This window comes from Anopheles aquasalis, chromosome 3 (genome assembly GCF_943734665.1).
Source record: "Anopheles aquasalis chromosome 3, idAnoAquaMG_Q_19, whole genome shotgun sequence".
In the NCBI taxonomy this organism is placed as follows: domain Eukaryota; kingdom Metazoa; phylum Arthropoda; class Insecta; order Diptera; family Culicidae; genus Anopheles; species Anopheles aquasalis.
The window spans coordinates 42,905,023-42,922,234 of record NC_064878.1 but is presented as its reverse complement, the minus strand read 5'-3'; positions in this window follow the sequence as shown (position 1 = coordinate 42,922,234).

Below are 17,212 nucleotides of genomic sequence, written 5' to 3'. Positions count from 1 at the left end.
GTATCGGTATAAGCTCGTTAAAACTACGCAGCTTTCGCTCATACTAAAACTCTTCTACTACTACTACTACTCAAGCTTAAGGATATTTAATGATTTAATTTTCCAACCGAAAGAGGATTGCATTTTAAAAATAGAAGAATTGTCAATTGGCTCTAGTTTCGCTGATTTCTTGTAAAAAAATCGCATAGTCTTGTCGCAGAAATTAGAAATTGACAACGCCTAGAATCACCTAGATGCTTGTAGTGTCGACAAGGGGTTACATGAGCCTTCATTTGTGGAAAGATCGCGTTTTGTCTTGGTTTACGAACGATCCGTAAACGAATGCATCATATTACCATTCTTCTTACATTGCACCATAAGCAACCGAAAGGAAAGAGGAAGGAAAAGGATAATTTTGCCCAAAAGTAATAAACAATAAACCACCCCTTACCATAGACCGGAAGCCAACAACGTTCATATTTAACTTTTTAATCGTTCTACCTCCTTCACCACCATCACGAAAAAGAACTGGAAACCTTCTCTTCATTCTCATTGCACGGCGCTTGCGGCACTTTCATTCCGCGACGCGAATCAAACTCGATTCATGACACCGCTCCATTCATGCTCATCATCATCATCATCATCATCATTGATATGATCACCAATCGTCACCGCCGGTTTCGTAGCTGTTGGGTGTGTGCAAATTTTACTCCGATCTCCGCCACCAACCCCCCAGAGCATCGTGACATAAGCAGCCACAAAGGTACAAATTATCATCCGCGCGCCGCTGCAATTTGCATAAGTGTGCTCAAATTCATTCTCATGTTGTCCGCTGCGATGGTGGTGGTGGTGGTGGTGTCTGTCTGTCTGTTTGTTTGCCGCTCGCTCGCTCGCTCGTGCCCTCCGTGTCCGTGGTCGCCCCGGCCAAGATGATACGCCGGGCGGAATCGCAGTAGCAGCCTTTAATCTGCGTCGTCGTCGCGCGAGGAGTGACAGGAAGAGCGAGAGAGAACCACGCCAACAGCACCTTCTTTTTTTGGTGAAAGAGAAGGTGAAGCTGGTGTGGAGGTGGCGTGGTAGCATATCGCGATCGTTTACATACCGAAATTATAAGCGATAATAAGATAATCATAGAAACAAACACCTAATAAACAAGGCAACCATCGAGGGGAGGAACTGCCACCCACCCTGGGTTCCCTGCGCCCCCCCCAAAACAGTCAGTAAAATATTCAAATGATATCTTAAAATATGCAACGAACTTTGAATAAAAATTCAATTTGTTTGGAAACTTTTCAGCTCCCTCCAAAGCGCCCGGGGGTTTGGTGTGCGCGCCCAGTAGTCAAACCGGAACGCGTATGTGAGCACGGAGGCAAGAATCGAGGCATAAGTGAAAATCCTAACCCGCCCCAACGTGATTCCGAGTGTGGCAAGATTAAGGAAAAGTTCTGTTTCGCGAGCGCTCTCGCGCACCCCTTTGCCAGAGGATGTGGATCATAAACATCGGACACACGAGACGCTACACCGCAAGCGTTAATGCTATGCAAAAGCAGCGCCCACCTCTCTCGGCTCTGGCATATGGAGTTGGTTGGCTTCTGGTTTCTGGTTCTAGAACTAAATCATAATGCTCGAGCGATCATCCCTTTGGCTGCACTTTTACGACATGGATGGTGCATGGATGCAGCACTAGTAGCAGCATAAAGATGCCAGACTATCTGGCACGACCGCCAGCACCGCCAGACGCACAGCGAAAATGAAAACAATCGAAGTCTGCTCAGATCACGCTTCAGACGCACACCACCCACACCGCCGGGCACGTCATGCATCTGATTACAATAATTTAATATGAAATGTGGTGCTCGATTTTGGTGCCCGAACGACGCCAGCGACGACGACGGTGGCGGAATGGGAATGGATGCAGGGATTGTGCATCATTAATGCATTATTCACGAGTATGGCTGCTCTAGTGGAAAAAGGCGGCATACGGCCACCCAATGGTGGCAAAGGGGGAAGGGTGGATTATGTTTTATGACCGTTTAACGATCAATCGCGGTCATCATTATCTCTCTCGGTGTGGAGGAGGTTTTTTTTTTCTTTATATTTTTTTTAAGAATCTGCTCACTGCTCTGCATGCGCTTCACGCATCGGTGCGGTGTTCACTCTCTTACTCTTCTCCTCTTATCGATGGTAGAAAAACGAGGAAATGAAGAGGTTTATTTATAATTTCTCTCAATAAGCAGCTGATGACCCATCACGCAGCTACGACTGGGCACCGCATTGGCTCCGAATCAAAAGACTTAAGCGACGAACCCCGTTTGATCTTTGAGCCATCATAGTGTGATCTGTTTTTCAACTTCAAACATCTGGCAATAATTGAAAAATTGAATATTCAAATGTAGTTCAGATGACCCATCACATGGCTACGATGTGAACCGGGAAAAGTACCTTTTCGAAGATACGCCTTCGTAAATACGATGCCATAGATTAATTATTAAACAAATCTTCCTCAAACTACAACCAAATATTCTTGAGCACTTGTTCAATAGTTTCTTCGGTAATAAAAAATGGTAAAAATGATAAATGGCTCATTGAAAGAAAATAACCTATGCTCCCCTTAAGTTTCGCTTTGACATTTGACAAATACAATAAAAATATTTACCAAACTGTCATGTCAGTTGTCGTGAGTTTTTTTGGAGCAAATTAAGCTTAAAAATCGCTGGATCGTTGAGAGCTGTTTGATACAGGTTTGTCCGTAGAATTGGGCACATGTTCTACTTCTAATGGAATAAAAATAAAAATGTATAATAGCCTACCAACTCAAGTGAAACATGTAACCAGCGTCAGGGAGTTTAAAAGAATGGCGGCAGATCTTGTTAGATACCATTACAAAGAAAATTAATGTATTGACCTGACCAAAATATCTTAAAGATAAATTAATTAATAAAAAAAAAAACAAAAAAACTTCTTCGCCTGTTTTACTTTGCCCGATTCAACGTTAAAGTCTTCCGACTCAACGTTAAATCCTCACGATAACGAGATGAGTTTTAACATTAAGGTTAAGGTTTGAATGTGTACAGATTTGATTATCTTTCACGTTTCATCAACGCTGAAATTTGATTTTAACAACTAAATACCAATAAATAAACAAGTTACTTGTATGCTAGCAAAAGGTCCTCGAACATTCTTCGAGGAACAGTGCAGTGACTAAAAGGGATCAACCAGATCCGATCAGAAACATGCTTAGGGCACGGCGCCTTCTCACTTCTTTATCGCTCATCATAAAGTGCTGCGTCAAATGACTCCAAACATACCAACGATGACTTCATCCATCCATCATGGCACTGCAACCAACGGGTTTTGGGGCTTCTCATGCGACCGTCGCGAAAGCTTTCGACGAATTCTGGAACTTTGTGCGGCATCTTGGGACCTTCGGAATTTCATGTTGTGCAGCAGACCATTCTGGCAAGTATGTCGCTGCTGCTGCTGCTGCTGCTGCTGCAGGTGTTCAACGAGCAGTTGATCGTTATCAGTGCGCTGGTGTGGTGCTTTTGTGGCATATTGACGTTCCAGTGGACCGCAGGAAAGGGGTTGACACGTTGATTGGCGGTTCACGTGCACGCGCACCGCAAGAAAAAAAGGTGTTTCCCGCCCCCTTTCCAACCCATTGCCGGGGCAAATAATTAGAGAAAATTCGATCGTGAGCGCAAATGTACGCGCGCAACGCGCCCAACATATCCATTAACCACGTGGTCGCTGGTGACCGTTGTTTCGACCTAACCTAGATCTAATTTCCTTCCTCCAGCGCCATCATCATCGGTCGTCCACAATGCGTCCGTCCCAAAACTTATGCTAATGCGATCGAGTGCACACCGGCCCTCCACCAAAGAGCGCGAGGACACATACGTGAGAATTCGGTGGTTGCCATTTCGGGGGGTGTTTTGGGCGTCCAAAGACATGACCGCCATGGCCGGGGGAGGAATCACTTCTTTGCATGCCAAGTCGACGTTCGCCGCACGGAGAGAGAGAGCCTACGCGACAGCCAAAAGGGGCAACTGTCGCAACGAGGCCTGCCGCGGCAACAAATCACTGCAACGTAGCAATTGACCATCGACCATCGAATAGAGAGCCGGTGGGTGACGATAGCAGTAACAAATGTTCATTTAATTCGCCGTCAGCAACACTCCGTGAGAGAGAGTCGAGGACCAAATAGTTCCTTACTGGCAGCTGGAGCGGCGGGAGGTGGATTAACGGCCGCTCCACTAACAAGCTCGTTTCCGAACACTTTCTTTATCTACCATCCGTTAGCGTCGTCATCGTTCGACTGCGAAGGAGCAATCAATCCCTCCGGAAGGTCCTGCTGCTGCTGCTGCTGCTGCTGCTACCGACGGGAGTGTATGATCGTCAGATAAGCGATCATCGTCCTTTACGACGACGGCTGCCAGAAGAAGACTGGTGCTCACTGAACCGTTTGATCCTGTTTTTCATCCACATCCGCAGGATAACGAACAAAGTGCTTCGACTCTGGTGAGAGCGAGGCCTCCAAGTGAACCCCTTTTCCGTCCAAACTCGGCTGCATTCCGGCATCGGCCTTTTTGGGAAGTTTTCCCCCCGGGGGTTTCCATTAATCGGCCCCGGTTGGACACACGCAAACGGTCACCAGGACGACGACGACGACGACGACATTTGGTAAAACCGTTTAACTCATTGCATATTCATGATTTGCTTTCTCACAAGCTCCCCACTCAACCCATCCGAAAAGAGAGTTAGGGAGCGGAGTTGCAGTGCCCAAAACAGGCTGGTTCTTCGGTTGTCATAATTTTGGGTCAATGTTCTATGATCGCGCAAGTGGAGGGGCCTGTGGTGGGAGTCTTGTTCTTGTTCCTGTTTCGTGAGAATCCTTTCCGGCGTCACATTCAAGCTTTGAGGCGGAGAGGATATGTTTGCTGGAGACATTGTGGGTCTCATAATTTCGCCAGGTCAGTTCATGCTGATTTGGGCGGATAAATGGGCAGCAGTGTGTAACATCTTCTGCAGTAGTGGCTGCTAACTAACAAGCGGGCAGAGATGAATATCATATGTAATGCTGCCTGTGGCAATAACAGTCTGTTTTCAATTGTTGATAAAGTCATATTCGACATATTCGAGGAAAGGTAAAATCATAAAATAGGAATTAACTTATGATCACTAAATTTTCTCAGATCAAGAGAGATGTTTCGGTAAAGGTAAATGAAGAAGCATTTTCTAAAATAAAAAAGCATTTTTCTAGCAGATGACGGATTGCTGTCCAGCAACTGGCACAAAACTGAAACCGTTGTTCATTTTCTAAAACCAGAGCCTGGATAAAGTACAGAAATTGTTCAAAACCATTAGAGAAAGGAGTAAAAAGCCCTGATTCCTTAATCTTAACAACAAAGGAATAAATTTCAATGAAACATGGGGTGATAATGGCTCTATTTTTTAAAGTCATTTTAATGATTTAGCAGATGATCATGCATATGAAGATTGTAGCAATGCATCCAGCTATCTTTGCCATTTATTCTAAAGAGACATTTCATAGCTACGATAATAAATAAAGGTCAATATTTATTAATTTCAGTAAACACCCCTAGCGAGCAGTAAACACACCCTTATTCTCCGACACTTCTGTTTCACGTGCCTAGGCATAGACTCTTGCTTGTGAGGGCAGGGAGGTTCCCTTAAAAGTAGATCGTTGAAGATCATTTGTTTTCTAGTGAGAGTGCTTTGGCACTGCTATCCGATTGCGAGTCATCTGGAAACAGGCATACCGCAAACGGATAGTAACGGAGAACCAAACAGATAGATTAAGTGGGTTAGCCCCACACTGTTCCGCGGGCTTTCCGCCGGTTCGTACGATTTAGTATTCTCTCGGTTTGTAAAACTAAAAAAACCCTTGCGAGCATATTGTTCCTTAGATTAAAAATACATAAGGCGGTCGACTATTATCTATATTAATACAGATCGGTATAAAATGTGTTTTAGATCTCGTGCTGGTTTTTGGGATCGCTATCAAAGATCTGGTTACACAAAACTCTCTAAGAATTTGCTCCAATTTGATTAGCAGTGCTACTGAAACAATCCCCAGGGCTTTAATTTATGAAATTGATGGTCTCATTGCTAATAGTGGAATTACCTAAGACACCAAACAATTGAAGCCAATATTGGAGCAGCAAGAACCCCTTGACAAGCGTCGAACCCCTTGACAAGGTTCTAAACAATGAGGATCGAGTACAGCTAATCCAATGCAAGTACTGTGAGCCCTCTATCGTTGGCACTATTAAAATGTTAATGTTAAAAACAAAGTCCATTGCATTAAGCAAACAACACTTGCCTGCAAGAAAAAAAAACGCAGCCCCAACAGCCATTCCAGCAATTATTAAATCGTCCATCAGCTGGAAATAAATCATTGACCTGAGCGAGATTATCGCTGACCGACCATCGCCAGCGCCATAATGAAACGTTCCACAGAACCATCGATGATGGCTCCCTTCGGTGTGGAACCGTGGCCATGCTCAGCAGCAGCTGGTGCGTTGCAACTGGAAAAAAGGCAACAAAAATGGCATCATATTTGAAAACGTTCTTTGTTTTAACGTCTCATTAAACTGTACGCCCGTTGCACGCCCGGACTCCCTGGCATGGGCACGGCGGGCACGGGCACGGACTGTGGCATGCCATCCGAACATTAATCAACTAACGACCGGGCGACCGAACGGTGATTCTGGGCAATAATAGAAGCATCCCCGTACCCCCCTCCACCCGTTTTCGCTTCCCTAGCTTCTAGTCTTCTACTACCTTCTTGGATTCTTCTGCACCAAACACACACTGTGCTCCAGGTGCCGATGCTATAAAGGGGGACAATTCGTGCACTTTCTCTTCCATCTCTCTCCCTTTGACTCCAACACCATCGAGAGCACTGCAGAGTGCAGCAGTCGGAGTGGAGCAGAACCGTGGTGACCGTGCGTGCAACGTCGCAGTTCTGGGGCATTGCGACGATGATGACGATCGCGACGACGCCAAGCACGAACATTCGAATGGCCGTGACCGTTCTAGGGTGGCGATGAGGCGAGTGGGCTGATGAGAATACCTCGGTTACGGAACCATTTTTGAAGCTTCACCCGACTTGACAGCCCAACACACCACCAGCCCAGGATGGCCATTATATGTGTGTGATGGGAAAATTCTTTGCCGAACAAAAATGCGACTCGCCGCACACTCGTACGGAGGCGCCGCGATGGGATAATTATCCACCGGCAGCACCACAATCACCAACCATCACAAGGAACAATCAGTGACTTCCGAGAGGGCGACACATGCACGCATGGCTCAAAGGGAGGTAGCCAAGGAAGGGGTGCAAAAGGAGGGAAATCTCCACTGCGGAAAGTCGGAAAACATGCTCTTGACATGGACACGGTGGCGATACCTGAATGACCTTCGGATGGAGCTTGTTCGTTAGCAAAGCTACAACCTCGACAGAGACCCCCCGGGGAGGCGATAACAACAGATTGTTGAACAAAGACTCTCGTTAGTTGTGTACAAGTAATCCTCTGGGTGGATTCCTGGAAGCTTCAGGGGTCGGAAACTGGTCCAATAAGATGCAACAGCACTTTGCGAAATAAAAAAAACAGAAAAGAGTGAAAATGGATGGTTAATTAGAATCCTCTGGTGATCTTCCTCAAGAATCGATTAACTACTCAAGAATAAGATCTCAAAATGGAGAAAATGACAGGAATGTGTCCGATAGCATGATACCGACACAACATTATCGACCTTTCTCGACTTCTGACGACCATTTTTCTTCCCATTTCCCACACAAAAAAACGCCTTCTTCTCCCCATTTTCATCCGGCACCTAGCACTCACCACTCACGGCCGTTAGTGCATTCGATGCATAGAAGCGCAACCAGCTAATGAATGGATTCGCACATTGCAGCTCGTTTCAACTTTCGTTCCCTCAAATAAATCCAACCCAACCCCTTTGTGGGGTGCAAAAAAATGCAATTAATGTGGGGGGTGTGTATGCAACGGCCACAAGATGCCCAACAGATACCCACGCTGTATCTATTCGGTACTTTCGGTTCGGTTGGCGTCGTTGCAGTTGACGGATGCCGTTGCACCCGTCCAGCCAGTCAGTCCGTTTCGTTCTAGACCCCTCAGAGCTGGCTTCAGAGCGAGTCAAACAATCATGAGAGAATCGGTCGGTTAATTGCATTTTTATTATTCCCGCACATTCCACCACATGGGGAACTTTGCGATAAAGAGCGAGAGAGAGAGAGAGATGTTTCCGTCACGTCGCACCGGCGGAATGCTGGCAAAGGGTCATTCCGTCGAACAAGTGTCCGTTTGAGTCATTGTTCGCAACGTGGACGCCGTGGACGTCAACAACATTCTTTTCTCTGTGTGTGTCTATGTGTTTATGTTTAATTTTTTTTTTGCTATCTCAGCTGCTAACACCCAGCGACCATCGTTTACATCATGAGCTCACCCTTTAATGAGCCTCTGTTGCGAACGCTCGTCACCTTACTTGTCCGATTGTGTTTGCAGTGTTCCCGGTGGTCATTGTGAGTTGTGTTGTGGGGTGTCTTCGCAAAGGGCACAAGAAGCATCTTTCGAGACAAGCATGCCTGCCTTTGGTTGTTTTAACTCATTGCTTGAAGATGCATTATTTCGTTCGTGGTAGAGAAGTATCTCTTAAGCACTAGCAAGCCACCAGAGCATGGATTAGAGAGAATTTAGCATTGCATTAATCAAGAGAATCAATCACTCTAGAACTTGAAACAAATTAATCCGCTTTCCTCCTTAATTAACTCTGCACTCTGACTGAAAAGACTGGCCAAACTCCAAAAAGGGAACATGACGCTTAGAGGCTTTTGGAAGCAGTCAACATAATCGCAACGACACGGCCACTTAGGCATTTCGGGCCAATGAGACTTGGAATTAGTAAGACGTCCCGCGCGTCCTCCCGCGAATAGCAAACTCAATTAATGTTAAAGTTAAGCCTCAATAAGGTCCCAAGGACTAATTGAGTTGACTAAAAAATAAGAATAATAACAACAATAATGAAAGGAACATATGTTCTAGAAGTTTATGATTCAGAATACGATATTTGTTGGGAAAAATGTTCAACAACCTTTCATCGCTTTACCGTCGTACTTTTTTTCGTCCTCTATCTCGATCGTCCTTCTATCTTGCATTACCTTTTGTAACAGGCCAGTAATGTAGCTGGTTTAGATCATACATTTAAAAAGTGTAGTACAGCTACTACTTTAGAGTACAGCCAAACTTCGGAAGAGTGATGTAAAAGTCACATCTCATTTTAAGTAAATGACGCTAATATTACTTCACGGCATGCAATTATGGGCAAATAAAGTGCATCTCGCGATAATCATTTCCTTCCAAAGACATCATTCTTGTCTGCGTTTTTGTCCGATTTGGAACAGCACAATCATAAACAGCCATAACAAAGCATCTTCTGCGAGATTACTTGAACACAAAGAGCTCTTCGCTAGTTAAGAATTTAATGCATTCCCAATAGCTCTCGCCATTGGTTAGCATTTCTCCGAAATCTATAAACATTCGTAGCATCTAGTGAAAGCTTCTAATGTCGAAAGAGATGCAGCTGCCTAGATGTGGAAGAACTCATTCAATCGATTCAGGAGCGAGCGAGATCTCGATACTATCTGCGCGAAACTTATGCGATTGCTTTATAGTATCATGCCCCTGCCACATAGTATTCCATTCGACATCACTGCGCATGTGGCGACCCCACTTCCGAGAAGCTTTCATTCCGGCATCCCAATGGATAGTGACAACGGCAGCGAAAGGACAAAATGTCGATCAAAAATTAATTATCCTTCCATTACTGTTATCCGCCTCAGCAAACACCAATCGGCTGGGCTCGTGGATTTCATTTGCGATCGCTGCGATTCGCTAACGAATGCAAACGATAAAAAGTGCAAACGTTCACCCATTTTATGTGTAGATGGCGCGTCGTCAACATCTTTACAACCTTGCCAATCACTCACTGCTTCAGTTTTCATGGGGGGGGGGGCAAGGCCATAAAATCGAAAGATTTATTGATCTCCCACCATGGGGTACACCGAAACCATTTCGTTAAGTGAACACCACTGGCCTTCGATCGGAGGGACGGTGGAGGAGTATTAGCTGCTTGTAGTAGTCGCAGAGGCGCAAGCTGCTACAAAATGGCCTCCACTAACGCATTCCGCTCGCCTTTCTAGCCCAGGGTGGGATGGTGCGGGTTTTATGGATTGCATTTAAAGAAATGACACTTATGAACCGTTGCAATCGACCTCGGAAGCGTGCGCTACGCCACCATCGGAATGCCACCTCGAAATAAAGCGTCCAGCCTGGCGCGACGGTTAATTAAATCAACTTGGAGCAGCAACAACACAATGGCGCGTCAAAGCAACATTTCAGCGCCATCAGCAGCAGCAGGAGGACTCTCCTTTCACGTCGTCGTTGTTATAGAATCCACTTGACCCCCCCGGGAGAGCCGCTGGAGCCAACGAAGCTCAATGAACCATAGAGCTATGAGCAGCGCAGCTTGTGGCGCGCGCGGATTGGAATATCTCATCTTTTTCTCCCTCTCTGGGCACCGGAACGAGTAGCGCTTCCACCACCCCCTGGGGTGGAAAACTGCAACCTGCACGCTCCGTGAAGCATCACCCCACGAGTCCGTGTCTCCAGCGCTTGAAGCTGGATGACAGCAGGGCCTGGCACGGGGGTCGGTCAAAAGAAATGGCCGTCCAAACAAAAACAACGTCACATCTTTCTCTCCCCCTTCAGCGTGGCGTGGGTAACGGAGAAAACGAACATAAACAGAAAAGGGAAAAACGGAGCGGGAAGAAGCAAAAAAAAACAGACAAAAAGATGTATAAAACTATTTAAAATTTTTACTTGAGCAACCAAGCGCGGAAACAAAATGGCTCTATACAGAGATGGAGAGAGAGACGGGGCAGCGTGTGTTGTGTCCTCGCACACAGTCCAGCAGCGCACAGCATGTTGGCACGGGAAAAAGGGCCCCAAACTGTCGGGGGATGAAAAAAAAAACCCCGAGGGGAGGGTGGACACGAGAAAGGAAAGTGGTGCTGCCCCTCCCCCGGGGCCAATGCACGCAACATAGTTTACAACATTAGCCTTGTCGTTGTCCAACGGTGTGCCATTGTTTCGCTGTTGGACTGTTGTTGTTGTTGTTGTGGCGCTGGTGCTGCTGCTGCCGTTGCTATTGTTGGTTGAGGATGAGCTTGACCACGACCACCACCACCACCACCACCACCAACTGGGCACCCCATTTTGTCCACCATGTTTTCACACCACGACGGCGCCGTGCTCCACGCATGGCTTCAAGCGTTGTGTGCCCGCGCGACGAACAAGCGTTGTCGAGTGGGTGGAAATGATCCTCCCACTACCACCCACCCGCTCTGCGCCCGCATCATCCCCCCCCCCCTCGACAAGCCATAATATTTTTCTTTATTTGCGCTGCACATTACTGTTATTGTTTTCATTATTTCCATCAACAGCCAACGGACCTGGACGACGATGAGTCCGTCGCGGTCAGGATGGTCACTCACCTGGGGGACAGGATGATGTGCCACGTTTGCCACGAGCGTTTTTGCACCGGACAGATGCACCGAGCGAGTCGTGGCTGGCCATTATCAACGCATTAATGATGAAACGTTCGCTCGCTGGCTCTCTGTGCCGCTGGCTGTGTTTGCGAATGGTTTTTAACGAATTCCGGTGTGCGTTGGCCGGAGATGCGAAACCGGACACTGGACACGGTTTACCGAGGGGGGAGGTCCGTTTTTACACTGCGCCCTGATTGCGCCCCAATAAAATGTGCCGCACAATTTGCTATCGCGGCCGATCTAAACGGTATCACACGCGCGCGCGTACACAGTGATGGACGGAGCTGGGTCGCTGGTTTTTTTGCACTGGCGCTACAATTATCCGTCTTCACCGGCTTGGCAGCAGGTTGGCAGGTTGGTTAAATAGGTCGACACATAAAATGGCAGACGTGTTTATCAATGCGCTTGCCAGGGGGTGTTTTATCGGGCGTGCATTGCATTTCTCCGTGAGATCGTTGCAGCGCTGGTACGAAGAAAGCAATTCTAAGCTCTTAGTTCTTAGTTTACCATCTTTTTTTTTTAGTTGGTATCTTACGGACGGAGCCGTATATATTAGATGGATAGAGGAAGATAGAATACAATCAGTAGAGGGAACAGGCATTTCCTCCTGCCCCAGGGACCTAGTTTACCATCTGTCTAGGGATGATCAAACCAATTTTAATTTGGATTACTTACATAAAAAAATCTATTAAGGTGTTGGTCACGATAGCAACATTCTGTTAAGAACTGCCAAAGAGCTAGATATACAGTTCAGTATCTTGATCGAGCACGGTTAAGGTGAGAGAAATGTTCTTTAATCTTCAAGATGCTCTCAATCAGCTACGTCGCAATCCTGGCTACCGAATGCCAGACAAGTACGCTAACTTTGAAACATGCAATCGATGCTCCTTTACATTTCTTCGTGAAAGATGTTTGATGGTTTTTAAAGAAGTAAAACAGCTCTCCACATACAAGTGAGACTTTTACTAATAAACTTGTTACTTAATATTTGAATAAAAGAGCAGAAACCAAGGGCTTTCATTTGTTAAAGCTAGAGCCAAGAGAACATCTGTGCGTAGTAAAGTAAATCTAAATGAAAGTAGTAAAGCTAAAGCTATTCATTGCGATTAGGCTTCGTGTGAATCATGCGAAATGATAAGCCATTTGTCTAAGATAAAAACATAACTCATTTAGTATCCAATTCCCGTCCAATGTTACATAAATCGGCGACAATATATTCGATGCGTTGTGTAATTCTAAATTCTAAATTGTTTAGTTTTTATGCTATGTTAGCGGCTATCGAATGCAGTTTCTTTTACGCAAAAGTATCACGCATATTTTATGTTATTTGTTAATGAAATATGAATGTATTCTTTCACACCAAATGTGTTGAACTGATGTTGCTAATGCTGTTTGACAAGGTTTATTCCTTAGCACAAGCAGGTTTACTTCAACAATCATGCTTTTGCGATGATACAAAACAGATATTCTTGCCTTTCTTCCAATTTAATTATTCTTAAGACATTTATTTCTATACTTGTACACAACTTTACGGTACCTGCAATCTCAAAATTTAAAATTTGCTTAATGCTCATCAAAATTCTCAAGTTCAGGAGCATCGCCTCATAGAAAATGCGATAGGATTAACCAAAAGCAATTTGGAAGTACCTTGAAAAGGATTTTGTGAGGACACAATGGAACAACTATTGCTAAAGACTCTGCTCCTGATCGCTGCTCTGATTGCTGCTGATGATCTGAGTTCACCCAAAAAACCACCGGAACCTCCAACGAAACAATCAGCTGGCCCGAAGAAAGCGTCAAACGCGCCAAAAACAATCATTCGAGCGCTCATAAATGTCATTCACTTCCAGTTTCGCATTCGCTCGCATCGTACCATCAGAAATTGGGGCGCTCCACGAGGCCTATCTGGCGATCACCGTTACGCTGCCACTGCCTTAATGCATCCAATTACGGCCATCTCGCTGTGCAGCCGTGTGGTGTGTCCATGTCCTCGACCTACCTCGGCCTCGAAGCAGCCAACAGCAGTTAATAAACGTTACGAAAGCAGGTGAAAGTGGTTCCGCCAAACGAACGACGCCGGAGGCCGCGGTGACGAATCCGACGACGAAGGATCCGGCACAAAAGCAAACAATCGTATATTACATCGCAACCACACATCGCTGACCGTCGAGCGATGCGAGCGAGATGATAATCGAAATGAGCCGTTCTAAGGGGAGCAGAAAACCGGAACATCCTTTCAGGCCGGACGTCAAGGACCTTTTGCGTAGCGCCTGAACCTGGCTAACGTACGTCATTAGGTCCCCGGTTCCCGTAGTGAAACGAAACGAAATGGGATGATAAGAAACAGGGAAGAAGGATCTTCCACGGTTCTGCGATGCGATGACCTCATGGAAGGAAGGAACGAAGAAGCGAAACGGAAAGGATGGCATCGACCTTCTCTCGACCCTCGAAGGTTCCGGTTTCAGAAGCGGCAGCGGCCAAAAGGATAACGAATACCTTTCCACTCCACGGAAGGTCCTTTTGCAGCCGCCGGCCACTCGACACGGGCCACCGAACCGGGCAGGTGCAAAATACCTCCGCGTGGTCCTCGGACCACAGAGAGAGAGCGAGACTCGATCATCGTGGGGTCGTGCTCAGTGCCGGTCGCGCAAGGCACATATCTCTATATATTTTTTGTTAATTAATAATGATACGCTTGGTGCTGTCCCTTTTTTCTCCGCGGGGAAGCAAGAAGGGTTCTTCTGGCTTGAATTTGCCGCCGGTGCCAAGGTGCCAATTGCCGGAAGAACGATGTGCGGCGATCCCAGCGGGTCGGCCCGAGCGGTGACCATGGTGAGTGAGAGTGACTTTAATAAATGACTTTATGGTATCGCCCTTTGCATCGGGTTTGCGCTTACGGTTTTTAAGGTATTTTTACGCAACGCAAAAGAACGAAGAACGAAGACCAAGAAGTGCTTCTACCGCCGAGCGTAGAGAGCGAGATTACGATCGCCAAAGCATTAAATGACCCCCTCGGGTACGGTCAGTGTCAGAGACTGGAAAGGAGGAACCCCTCATTGGCCTTGCAGAACGGAGATGATCTCAAGAAAAGGGAGGGGGGCGCTCGTGATGTGATGGAACGTTTCGGAGTGTCAGCGAACCGGAACCACCGAGGGATGGCCCTCGACGATCGACAATTGCTGATCGATATCACTGGAAAAGTGGCGTACTACCGCTGCTGCTCCTTCTGCTCCTGCTGTTGCTGCTACTGATGACTGATCTTGTGTTCCGGGTGTGTAATGAGGGCCAGCAAAAGTCCATTAACCGAAACACCGAAACAGGCAATCGGTGTACCCGAGATCCCGGTTAACGGTTTGTGGTTTCATTTTATTGCAATCAAACGAGTCGTTTGATTGGAACAGCTTATCAAGGTTTGCACGCAAATGCAAAAATATGTCATGCAGACCTTTCTTTTATGAAAGAGCGAAATACCGTGGCTCTGGTATGTTCTTGTCAAATGTAAACTAAAGATAGAATTTATTACTTTGTTCATTGCACATCGTGTGCTTGTTTGGGTTATAGAATAATAAGGTTATAGAATGCTTGTATAATCGGAGATTGCTGCTTTTAACTTGAAAAGTTGTCAAAAACAAAGGAAAATGCCCAAAAAAGGTTCGCTTCTTGTGTTTGATGGCGGCCGTCATTTGATCAATATTGCATTCTGAATTTATAAGTAATAACTGACATTACATACCCTGAATAAATCTTGTTAATTTTCTATAAAATTGCCGCGACATGGCGGAGTTATTCAACATTTAGAAAGGATTTATTTAGATGGGACATCCTGTTTGTATCACGAAAAACAAAATGACTGTTAAGAACAATCTAGCAATGATCCAAACATTACGCATATCATTTCATTTGAATGTTGTTTTGTTAACTCTTTCAATGCTTAGCATAGTACTTCAGGAAAATCCATCTATTTTATGATGAATTCCGGATGATGATCTGCTCTTGCTGTCTGCTATTTTGTCTAATGCTTTCTTCGAAAGATACACTCAACCAGCGTACTTGCGTGTCACAGGAATCATATTTCATTTAAAAAAAACCCAACCGACACCAGCAAAGCCAAAGGTGCTGGTAAAGAAAAGTGCTCAAAAGTTACAAAACCCCCTTCCCATCAGGCGCAGTGGGCTGTTCGACGGCCCCATGGATTATCCCAACCCACCTCCCCGAAGGATCAACAAACGAAATGCAAATTTATCCCTTTTTCCCGGACAAACAACATTTTCACTGAACCTGCAAGGATTTTCCAGTACTGGCAATCCGTTAGCGTTGGTAAACGTAGAAGAAAAAAATAAAATCACAAATCCAGACCATCACGCTCGGCAGCCACTTCCACTCCCGGAGTTGCTGTCCTTTGTGTCAATACTCTAAGTAAAGTTTTCCTCTCCTTTTTTTTACTCTGGTGTGTCGGTTTTGTGTCGCTCCAACGAACAGAACTAGTCTCCATCATCGCCTCCACGATGCAGGGAGATTGTCAGTCAAAGATCATCTCGATTGCTGATGATGATGTTGATAAAGCGTTTTTTTGGCAAACATCTGACAAGACAGCTTCGCCCTGTGCTTGTCATCCCGTGGCCACCTCCACGCTAGTTCCAGTCGAGTGGACTGGTGGCATCTTTGACGGAGCGACCTTTCTGGAGATTATCGTGGATGTTTGCCACGGTGATGGCAGCAGTCGGTTGGTTTGCGAAAGTTTGAGTTTGAAGCCAGGGAGAAGGGGAGTGGCTGAACATTTTTCAACATTTCATCTTTTTTGAAAGATCTGTTTTCAAAAATGCAAACAATCAGAGGTAAAGACAGTGAATTTTGTGCAGTTTTGAAAAGAAATGCCCTGTCTTTAAAAATCCGACAGAGAATCATTTTACTTGTAATCATTCAGTGAAGACAATACAGAAAAACTGAATCTTTCCAACATCCTTCCCTCTGCACAACACATGCTCCTCAGCTACTTGAAATCTCGAAGGCATCAATAAAACGCAGAAACAAGCTGCTTTTGGAAGTAGTTTCAAGTTCCATCACAGAATGTAACAAAACTGCCATTTCCGTTGTGTTCCGTTGGGGCCACATACCCTTAACGCTCGTCCAACATTAACTATTCACTCCCGGCTCCTTCCATCACCCATCCATCACTGTAATGAGGCAAAAAGCCCCGTCACCCAGGGCAGCTGCTCGGGGGGTGTCGAAGCATAACCGAGCCTAAAACCTATAAAGTGTTTTTACACCCAAAAAGTGTACCCGCAATGTTGCGGTAAAGGGAGGGGTTCAGTTTTATGTCTTAATTTGTCTCGAACGGAGTTGTTGCTGCAGCGGATGCGGATCCGGTGGTTGGCGGAGCGAGATCAAAACCTTATCGGAACCCGGGAAGCCCGTCGGAGCAATCTGGTGGTGGTGACTCCACGGTGACGGCCACCGAGGCTCAATAAGCCTTCCGCCCAACGTACCAAACGCGGCACAAGACAATTGCTCGTTTCATATTTCCATTTTTACTGTAAATTAAAAAAAAACGCTCGTCTAAACGGCCATTTTATTGCC